Below are 8625 nucleotides of genomic sequence, written 5' to 3'. Positions count from 1 at the left end.
CTTCAGCAGACCAAGTAAGTAACCCCTTGCTGGGGCCAGTGACCTTGGGTTCAAGCTGGTGGGCTTTTTTTTGCTCAAACCAGATGAGCCTGCGCTCAAGCTGGGTACCTCGGGGTCTCAAACCTGGGTCTTCCGCATCCCAGTGCGACACTCTATCCACTGCGCCACCACCTGGTCAGGCAAGAAGATTTAATATTTTTAACGTTATTATTATTATTTTTTAATTAAAAATTTGTCTGCGAGCCTGACCAGGCGGTGGCGCAGTGGATAAAGCGTCGGACTGGGATGTGGAAGACCCCAGGTCACCAGCTTGTTGAGACCCCGAGGTCACCAGCTTGAGCGTGGGCTCATCTGGTTTGAACAAAAAGAAAAGCTCACCAGCTTGGACTCAAGGTCGCTGGCTCGAGCAAGGGGTTACTCGGTCTGCTGAAGGTCCACAGTCAAGGCACATATGAGAAAGCAATCAATGATCAACTAAGGTGTCGCAACGAAAAACTGATGATTGATGCTTCTCATCTCTCTCCGTTCCTGTCTGTCTGTCCCTGTCTATCCCTCTCTCTGCCTCTTTCTGTCCCTGTAAAAAATAAAAAGTAAAATAAATAAAATAATGACCATTTTACTAGCTCACAAGTCTTTGGATCACCGAATCAGACTGGGCTCACTCAACTGGGCAGTTCTTCAGTTCTCAAGCGGGATCACTCAGACAGCTGCAGTCAGCTGGGCCCTGGTCAGTCTCAGGTGACGTGGTTCATCCTCACGACCAGGCCAACCCAGGCTTCCTGCGACAGGCTGACCTAGACTTTTCACGGTGGTCACAGGATGGCAAGTGAGAGCAAGTCCCAATAAGAAACGGCTTTTCCACCTTCTGCTTGCATCGCATGTACTAATGTTCCATCAGCCAAAGCGAGTCACGGAGCCAAGTCCAGAGTCAATATGGGAGGGCACCGCAGAAGCAGGATGGTTGCGCCTGGGGCCAGCGCTGCAACCCTCTGCCACTGGGGGTGCTCACTGCTCACCAGGCTTGCCCCTTGTAATTATTAAGTAATTCGTGTGGAGATAATTTGAAGATAATTTGCAAATATCCTGTTCCTCATCAAACCGTACCAATAGTTTTTAGCTTCTGTTGATGAGTTTTGCATTATGATAGCCAAACCTTGATCTTCTAATTCCATCATTCATTCTGCATTTATTAGTTGGCGTTCTAGTGCAGGGGTAGTCAACCATTTTACACCTACCGCCCACTTTTGTATCTCTGTTAGTAGTAAAATTTTCTAACCGCCCACCAGTTCCACAGTAATAGTGACTTATAAAGTAGGGAAGTAACTTTATAAAATTTATAAAGCAGAGTTACAGTAAGTTAAAGCATTCAATAATAATTACTTACCAAGTACTTTATGTCGGATTTTCGCTAAGTTTGGCAGAATAAATCTTTATAAAACAACTTACTGTAGTTAAAAATCTATCTTTTTATTTATACTTTGGTTGCTCCGCTGCTGCCCACCATGAAAGCTGGAACGCCCACTAGTGGGCTGTAGGGACCAGGTTGACTACCACTGTTCTGGTGTAAAGAAGAGCTTCCCCTCCTTCCCTTATGTACAAGTATGGCTGTTGTTATTCAGTGGTTTATAATTCATAACTGTTTTTATTTATTTAAATGTTCAAATGTTCTCGGATTGGGCCTATGAAAGCCCCTTCCGGTTAGCTACCTTTTGAGATGTTCATGTAATTTTTGGAGCATTTCCTTATTTTCTGGCAGAAGATGTTCCGGGCTCATCCAGGGAAAGAGTCACCTTCCCTGGCTCCTTGAAAATGGTTTACTTAAAGAACCAGAGCCTGGTTCTTTTTAGTAGGGAATGGCATTGAGGAAGCAAGAACAAGGCACTGGGTGTGCTTACCATTACCAGGTGTCTTCACTTCTAGGCCCCTTCAGAGCACAGAGCTAGGAAATACATAATTTCCTTTAAAAATTTATTTATTTATTTTAGAGACAGGAGGGGGGGAAGAGAGAGAGAGAGAGAGAGAGAACAGGGGAGGAGCAGAATGCATCAACTCCCATATGTGCCTTGACCAGGCAAGCCCCGGGTGTTGAACCAGCAACCTCAACGTTCCAGGTCAACGTTTTATCCACGGCACCACCAAAGGTTAGGCATATATTTCTTTTCTTTTCTTTCTTTCTTTCTTTTTTTTTTTTTTTGCATTTTTCCGAAGCTGGAAACAGGGAGGGAGTCAGACAGACTCCCGCATGCGCCCGACCGGGATTCACCCACCATGCCCACCAGGGGGCGATGCTCTGCCCATCTGGGGCGTCGCTCTGTTGCATCCAGAGCCATCCCAGCGCCTGAGGCAGAGGCCACAGAGCCATCCTCAGCACCCGGGCCATCTTTGCTCCAATGGAGCCTTGGCTGCGGGAGGGGAAGAGACAGAGAGGAAGGAGAGGGGGAGGGGTGGAGAAGCAGATGGGCGCCTCTCCTATGTGCCCTGGCCGGGAATTGAACCCGGGACTCCTGCACGCCAGGCCGACGCTCCACCACTGAGCCAACCGGCCAGGGCCAGGCATATATTTCTTTTTTTTTTTTTTTTTTTAATTTTTTTTTTTTTTTTTTTTGATTTTATTTATTCATTATAGAGAGGAGAGAGAGAGAGAGAGAGAGAGAGAGAAGGGGGAGGAGCAGGAAGCATCAACTCCCATATGTGCCTTGACCAGGCAAGCCCAGGGTTTCGAACCGGCAACCTCAGTGTTTCCAGGTTGACGCTTTATCCACTGCGCCACCACAGGTCAGGCAAGCATATATTTCTTACTCATATCTATATCTAGTAAGAATAGCGAGCCCCTACTGATACGCTCAGTTCCAAATGCCACCTGAACACTACCTGGTCCCTCCTTGCCCTCCCACTCCATACCTGGCTCCCAACGTCCATTTACTCATTAAATCAATCCTCCAATACACACAGCATTATGTCACAAAGTTGTTATAATCATATAGCTATGAAAAACGAACCTTTTATGGGACACTCCAGGATTTGCTGGCAGTTCTTGTCCTTGGCCTTGAAGATGCTTACAGTCAAGGCACTGCGTTGAAAAGGCATTTTGGCTGGTTATTTTTTTCTATTTTCACATCTTTTTCCCACACAAAGGGTCGCATACTACATATATTTATGCATTTGTTTTAGTTTGTTTATTTTACTGATTTTTAGAGAGAGGAAGGGAGGGAGGGAGAGAGAGAGAGAGAGGCAGGGAGACACACACACAGAGGAACACGGATCTGTTCCTGTATTGTGCCCTGACCAGGATCCAACCGGCAACCTCGGGCTTCGGGAGCGTGCTCTGAGCAACCCAGCTATCCGGCCAGGGCGCACTTGCTTTTTTTTTTTTTTTTTTCCCCTTCACTTAACACAGTCAATGTGTTAAGTTAGAGAAGCCTAGGGGTCAAGAAAACCTGTCCCAACCTGCTCCAGGGCACAAGGGCGGCCAAAGAAAAAGGAAACAAACTAGAACCCCCAAAGTGTGATTTCCCACTAGGAAAAACATTAGAAACAGATCATGAGAGAATCGAACCTCTTAATCTAACTTTAAGCTACAAACCAATGTTTTAGATTTTACTTATATAAGAAATGCCTTTGTTTTACAGATTGATTTGAGAGAGAGAGGGAGAGACAGAAACATCAATTTGTTATTCCACTTATTTATGCATTGACTGGTTGACTCTTGTACAGTATGTGCCATGAACCGGGATGGAGCCGGCAACCTCCGCGTATGGGGACAACGTCCTAAGCAACTGAGCTACCCAGGCGGAGCCCACTGTTTTTTTGTTTGTTTGTTTTGTTTTGTTTTAACTAGGAGACTCAGAGCAGTTCTCTCTTGCCTCTTCTCTACTCTAGCGGCCAGGCGGATTAGAGAGGGAGCCAAGGCCGCCAGGACGTCACGACGAGGGCGTGGCGTATGTAGAAGAGGAAGAGCGCAGAGGCTGCCGGTCATACACGGCGGACAGGGGCCTCCACGTGTTTCCCCCCGTCTCCCGAGATCCGATCGCCCCCTCAGGTTGTTTCGGCGCCGGGCGAGGTTGGACGAGGGTCTCCGAGGCAGCGAGGGTGCGGAGGCGGCTGGAGGAAAGTGACCGTGGGTGAGGAGCGAAGTGAGCGTGTTGGTTCGGGTGGAGGCGGCCAGAGCAACTCATACTTACCTGGCAGGGGAGATACCATGATCACGAAGGTGGTTTTCCCAGGGCGAGGCTTATCCATTGCACTCCGGATGTGCTGACCCCTGCGATTTCCCCAAATGTGGGAAACTCGACTGCATAATTTGTGGTAGTGGGGGACTGCGTTCGCGCTCTCCCCTGAGTTATGTGGGGTCGTAAAATCAGATCTTGTAAAACTGACCTATGTTTATCTCGTAGGAGTTTTTCGTGCGTGCCTTTCGCCGAGTTTGTAAGTTCAGTTCTTCCTACTAATATCTTATTTCTTCCGGCGAGCTCGAGGCTTTCTCCACCCCGTTCTATATTGTTTGCGTTGCGTGTCAACAGGAAAAGGATGGGTGCGCGTGGAGCTGGACGTTGTGATGTCTCTCGATGCCCTAAGACAGCAATAATGTAAGACGGGAGAAGATTTGCATTCTCCGGTTTTAAGGCCTTGAATCACTCCCCACTCTCCCACTGCAATTTTCCTTTTAAACCCTGGTCGCCCATCTGACTATTTCCTGCACGGTGCCCAACACTTAAGCAAGATCAGTCTGAGTTCAACTTCCATAGTTTTACTACAAAACATTAAGAATATTGTATATGCTTTTCCAAACTAGGTACCACCAGCCTTATGAGCCTGACTGGCCTACAGGCCTCACCCACTGCCTTTGCAATTTCTTCTCCTGCCACTCTCCACTCACCGAATAAGAAAGGCCCTCATCCCACACTGCCCTGGTTCCCACCTAGCTATTGATCCTCCCAGGCCATTCCCGCTGCCTGGCCCGCTCCTTCTCAGAGCATGAAGCAGCGATTTTCAACCTTTTTCATCTCATGGCACACAAACTTACTAACATTCTGCCGAGCTGACCAGAAAAATTGGTATACTTTTTTTTTTTTTTATTCCTTTTTAGAGAGAAGGAGAGAACAACATCGATTTGTTGTTCTACTTATTTATGCATTTATTGGTTGATTTTTGTATGTGCCCTGACTGGGGATCGAACCTGCAACACTGGCATACAGGGACGACACTCTAACCAACTGAGCTATCCAGCCAGGGCCAAAAATTGGTGTACTTTTGAGTCATTCACACCAGATGGCTACCGTGGTGTTTGTTGGCTGTATTTTTTGTTGTTGTTGTTATCTTTTTTTTTTTTTTGGCCGTTTAAGGGAAAAGAAGTCTGGGCCCCTGACTAGTCAGGTATTACCGGTTTAAAAAACTCTTGCGGCACACCGGTTGGAAATCTCTGGCATGAAGCATAACCAGAGGGGAAACCCTAGACCAGGGGTCCCCAAACTTTTTACACAGGGGGCCAGTTCACTGTCCCTCAGACCATTGGAGGGCCAGACTATAAAAAAAACTATGAACAAATCCCTATGCACACTGCACATATCTTATTTTAAAGTAAAAAAACAAAACGGGAACAAATATAACATTTAAAATAAAGAACAAGTAAATTTAAATCAACAAACTGACCAGCATTTCAATGGGAACTATGCTCCTCTCACTGACCACCAATGAAAGAGGTGGCCCTTCCGGAAGTGCGGTGGGGGCCGGATAAATGGCCTCAGGGGGCCGCATGTGGCCCGCGGGGGCCGTAGTTTGGGGACCCCTGCGGGCCTAGACTATCCCGCGCAGGCAGTGCTTTGTGCCCGTGTCTTTCTGTTTTACCTCTGTGTCCCCCAGGCACAAGAAAGCCAGTAAGTGTTTTATCAATGCTACAACTCAATGGCAGTGAATCCAGGGCTGGCCGTTTTTATCAGGATCAAGCAGCGAACTACGGAATAACAAATGTTTGTTCTGGAGATGAAAAGTAGAATCTTTCCTAAGTAGGCCCTTGAGGGAGTTATTTTTTATTTTATTTTTTTAACGTTAAGAGAGACAGGAACATCGATCTATTCCTGTATGTGCCCTGACCCAGGATGGAACCCACAACCTCTGCTCTGCCGAACAATGCTCTAACCAATCGAGCTAACCGGCCAGGGTGGGTGTAAGATATTTTTTACCTGATTCGTAGGAATTTTTAAAGTGAGAAGACCCTTGCAAATTGTGCTAGTCAACTCATTTGTATATTAAGCAACCCTCCATCCCCTCCCAGCACCCCAACAAGTACTTTAAGAATGTAAGGGGCTGCCTGACCGGCTGTGGCGCAGGGCACAGGGCATCCGCTTGGAACTCTGAGGTCGCTCGGTTAGAAACCCTGGGCTTGCCCAGTCATGGCACATACGACAAGCAAGCAATGAACAGCTAAAGTGACACAACTACGAGTTGATAGTTCTCGGTCCCACCCCCTTCTTCTCTCTGTAAACTCAATAAATAAAATCGTAAAAAAAAAAAGAAAAGAAAATAATGTAAGGGGCCAAGGCATATATGCCATCCACTGTACCATCTTCCCCCAAAGGCCACCCCGGCACAGACAGGTTAACTGATGGACACGTATAGCGTTTTGCCCTGTACTTGCAGTGTCTTGATGTTTACAGAGCATCTTCACATTTCCAAAGCGCTGTACCAACATTTATTAATCCTCACAACACCCCTGTGAGGTAGGTCAATGTCCTTCAGAGTAGAGAAACTGAGGTCAAGTAGAGAGGTCAAGTGAACCTGCCTCAGGCCACAGGGCACCCTGTAAAGGGATCCCACCGAATCCAGAAGCTAGGGCCCTCCATCCCACGTTCACCCACTTGATGAGCACTGACTGTGAGGGTATACTCTTGCCAGCGAAGGTGACACAGACAAACCACACCAATCTCTCAGTGAACAGAAAAATCAACAGTTCAAATGGCATCGGAGAACATCAATCAGTTAAAGAGAGAAGTATTGCCTGACCCATGGTGGCGCAGTGGATAAAGCGTCGACCTGGAATGCTGAGGTCACCGGTTCAAAACCCTGGGCTTGCCCGGTTAAGGCACAAATGGGGGTTGGAGAGAGAGAGAGAGAGAGAGAGAGAGAGAGAGAGAGAACCATTAACCAGCCCAGCAGGGAGACTGGAGGAGGGCCGGAATCATCCTGACTAGCCTTGGGACCTAGACCGGGCATTCTTCAGACCGGTCTGGGACCCATCCGAGCGGTGACCCACTCAAATGCCCATGGTTTCTGAATGGGAGAAAACTTAGAAACCGAGATAGTGGAAACATCCAACCACTCAATCTAACTTTATTTATTTAAAAAAACTGTTTTTAAAGACTTTATTCAATTTTTTTTTCAGAGACAAGAGAGAGGGAAAGAGAGAGAGAGAGAGAGAGAGAGAGAGAGAGAGAGAAGGAGAGGAGAGGAACAGGAAGGGGGAGAGGAATAGGAAGCATCAAGTCCCATATGTACCTTGACCAGGCAAGCCCAAGGCTTCAAACCAGCGACCTCAGTGTTCCAGGTCGACGCTTATCCCACTGTGTCACCACAGGTCAGGCTAACTTCATTTTTCTTTCTTTCTTTTTTTTTTCATTTTTCTTTTTAAAATATTTTCTTTTTTTTGTTTTGACAGAGACAGAGAAAGAGTCAGAGAGAGGGACAGCTAAAGACAGGAAGGGAGAGAGATGAGAAGCATCAATTTTTCATTGGGGCGCCTTAGTTGTTCATCGATTGCTTTCTCATGTGTGCCTTGATGGCGGTGGGGGGGGGGCTACAGCAGAGCGAGTGACCTCTTGCTCAAGCCAGCGACCTTTGGGCTCAAGCCAGATCAGCCCACCCTTAAGCCAGCGACCTTGGGGTTTCGAACCTGGGTCCTCCTCTATCCACTGTGCCACCGCCTGGTCAGGTTTATTTATTCATTTTTAGACCAGGGAGAGAAAGAGAGAGAGAAGGAAGGGGTGGTGGTGGGGAAGTAGGAGGCATCAACTCCTATATGTGCCAGGCAAGCACAGGGTTTCGAACCGGCGACCTCGCTGTTCCAGGTCGACGCTTTATCCACTGTGCCACCACAGGTCAGGCTCAATCTAACTTTAAATAGGCATGACATAATGTTCATTCACATTAGAGAGGCCAATTTTATTTGTAATGTCACTACTGACAATTAGGATCCATTCTGTACCCTAACTTTATTACAAGCGTCTCAATTTTTTCTCCACCGTCAAGCACTGCTCCCTCTAGCAGGCTTCTCTGTCTCCACACTGCCCTAGACACTGGTGTAACTACCAAGTGGCTCATTGGCATATGTCACGTGGTTAACTGGCTGAGCCCGGAAACTGTAACAGACCATATTCTCAGCTTCCACATTGTAGAAATAGCTGCCTCTGCCCAATTCTATCTTCTATGAAGTGCTAAAAGCACAGCGGCAGTTCATTCTTTTGTAAAGGGATTGGTGAACTTGGTTCAAATATGTCACTTTAAAGGAAATAAGAAAAACCAATACCTGCTCTGTGAAGCATTATACAGGAGTAGATTTTATTACTGCTACTCCACATTTTGGAGTGATACAATGACCAGAGTTAAAAATCATCACTGTTATCACTTTATTTG

General features: G+C 46.9%; 1 non-coding gene across 1 annotated transcript; it reads left to right on the top strand.

Moving 5' to 3' along the window:
- The first annotated feature begins 4173 nt into the window (after nucleotides 1-4173).
- On the top strand, nucleotides 4174-4337 carry LOC136336741 (U1 spliceosomal RNA). Its single transcript, XR_010731563.1, has one exon. It is a non-coding gene; the product is annotated as a U1 spliceosomal RNA (small nuclear RNA).
- Nucleotides 4338-8625: the final 4288 nt, after the last annotated feature.

The sequence above is a fragment of the Saccopteryx bilineata genome, chromosome 4 (genome assembly GCF_036850765.1).
Source record: "Saccopteryx bilineata isolate mSacBil1 chromosome 4, mSacBil1_pri_phased_curated, whole genome shotgun sequence".
Lineage (NCBI taxonomy): Eukaryota > Metazoa > Chordata > Mammalia > Chiroptera > Emballonuridae > Saccopteryx > Saccopteryx bilineata.
The sequence above is the reverse complement of the archived record's forward strand: the minus strand, read 5'-3'. Positions and strand labels throughout refer to the sequence as shown.